This window comes from Berghia stephanieae, chromosome 1 (genome assembly GCF_034508935.2).
Source record: "Berghia stephanieae isolate SIO BIC M18660-M18661 chromosome 1, UCSD_Bste_1.3, whole genome shotgun sequence".
NCBI classification, from domain to species: Eukaryota; Metazoa; Mollusca; class Gastropoda; order Nudibranchia; family Aeolidiidae; genus Berghia; species Berghia stephanieae.
Window position 1 is genome coordinate 23,646,168 of NC_088360.1, and position 2,639 is coordinate 23,648,806.

The window sequence follows — 2,639 nt, forward strand, 5'->3', positions numbered from 1 at the left end:
AAATTTTTGCTAAAAACGTGAAATGATGCAAAATTAAGCCAAATGTCACAGTTTCAAACAAGCCAACAAACCAAAACAAACAAAACAAACAAACAAAAATCGTATTTGATCAACGAATTTACATTCTTTTTTGTTTATTTATTTATTTCCATCGTTTACTCAATAACGATGCCAGGCACGTGCGGTGACTTTGTTTTGTCTGGACAAGTATATTTTGTTTCTCATATTATCAAACAAAATAAAAAAAGTTAGGTTTGTCTAACGTTCACAATCTACATGACCAACAATTAATAAGAAAACAATACATATCATTAAAAATAAAATCAAGATTTCATGGAACACTAAAAATAATAACAAACACACATACCGCTCACAAACATACTATCACACACACACACACACACACACACACACACACACAAACACACACCCACACATACACGAAAAAGGCCCAATGTGCACCTCTCACTTCAAATTTTAGTAGATTCTTGGAAGCATAAAAGCACAATTGCTAACGCTTACAAAACAATATTATTAGGCCTATTGCTATTTATATTGTTGTTATTCCCAGTCCTGGTCTTCTAAACTTCGAACGTAGGGGCGATCAAAAGCAGAATACAGTATGCTTGTAGCAAGCCACAGGATGACCCAATGATCGTGGAAACTACCACTCGCGCCACTCTCTCTTATTTTCTTCCTCCCCTTTTCAGGTCACACGAAAGAACAATAAGATTTGCTTCTCTTACGAAACAACTATACTTTAGGACTCATCTTTATTTTTCCAATTTTGTTTAGACGAATGAATATATTTTGAAGTTCGTCTAAGCAAGCATTTGAATGTCTAGAGTAAGCATTGCTTACTGTGCACAAACCTTTAAAACTTTAACTAAAAAGATGCTTGTCTTACAGGTAAAAAATTGGTAAAATATGATGCATGTGTTCAATGTTGATCTTTACGTTCAAATTTAAAATGTTAATGTGAAAAAGTTGGATTGATACTTGATTTTTGGTGATAAACAACTCCAAACAGTTTGTCTTTAAAAATTTTTTTGAAAAAGTTTTTGGACATGTATTTGTCAAGCTGGCAAACTATAACTTCTATCATAAACATTATATTTTGTAGTTTATAGCAGTAATCAGCAGGCTGCCTTGTTTTATTTTTCGTACTTTTAAATATCAACTATTAATATTATAATATTATTTTATATGTCTCATCGACGATCATTAGGTCATGGAATTGATGATGATGATGATGATGATGAGGATGATGATGAATATTATATAATATAGCAATTAAGAGTTAAATGTACCAATCGGCCTTTAAAACCCCCGTAAAAATACATCAAATCGACTTGTTTAACAAATATGAATCGGAAGCATAATGTTGAATGAGAAAGAAATGCATGAAATTATATGAATAGAAATGGAGAAAAATATAAAATAAAATAATAAATAAAATAAAAAAGAAAGAAAAGATTTCATCAATCACAATGACGCACTCAGACATATGAACATTAAAACATTAACTATTTACAGTTATTACTACTTTTGTCAATTCATACTAATTCTTTTTTAAAATACAGAATTAAAAAAAATATATAATAGAATGAAGAAAAATCAATATTTGAAAATGAAAGATCGAGATTTGAAGGACGAGTTTTCTGGTCAAAAAGTTTTTCAGGGTACAACAGTTTGGGCCTTTTGACTCTTGTCGATTCAGATTCAAACAGAGACTACTGGTTTGTTTTGAACCGACGTGCACATATATACAGGTCTGACATCGGAACTGACTTATGGACCTAGTTTAACCTTGTTGTAATGGGCAAATTATTAAATAAGTACACGTTGCTTTGATTGAAATCTCGGAATCGGATGACCTTGCAGGCGGAAGGCATTTAGTCAAGTGAATCAGGATCACGACCAACACACCATCACGACAACCATTGACTTCTACCTTGACTATCACCATCACCACCCTTACCACCACCACCACCACATCTATCCAAAACCGCAGTCAATTAAAATAAATTCACATCGCATTATGACTAGATAGCACGACCGTCAAACGATAATGCATCCATTGTTATCATATTTATTATTATTAGGCAATTTAACCACTTAAGACAATGATACCATTAAAAAACAACTAACGCCTTGGTACCGATTGGCACATACATTGGGATTGACGCTGTTGCTCACGGCATATTGTTGTCATTGCTACAACAACGAGGCCATTTATGAAAATATGCTTAAGTAGAGTGAATGACTTAGAGGGTGTCTACGTGATGTTTGTTTGGTTTTCATCGACCATGCAATCTAGAGCTTTTATATAGCGCAATATCCACTAAAATGTGCTCAAAGCGCTTTACAAAGGATCCCTGACCAACAGCAACACGTAACATGTAGAACGAGACATAACGCCTGTTAGGCGATCTTACAATTTATTTCCGACAGAGGCAACGCTGTTGACGGTCAGGTACTCATTTTACACCTGAGTACGGTGAGAGAATGTGAGTAAAGAGTCTTTTCCAGGGATTCAATTATGCGCCGAGTGAGGCTCGAACCCAGGACCTTCCGATCCGAAAGCGAGTGTCATACCACTAGACCACATAGACATGCAATGCGTGCATAGCAAACTA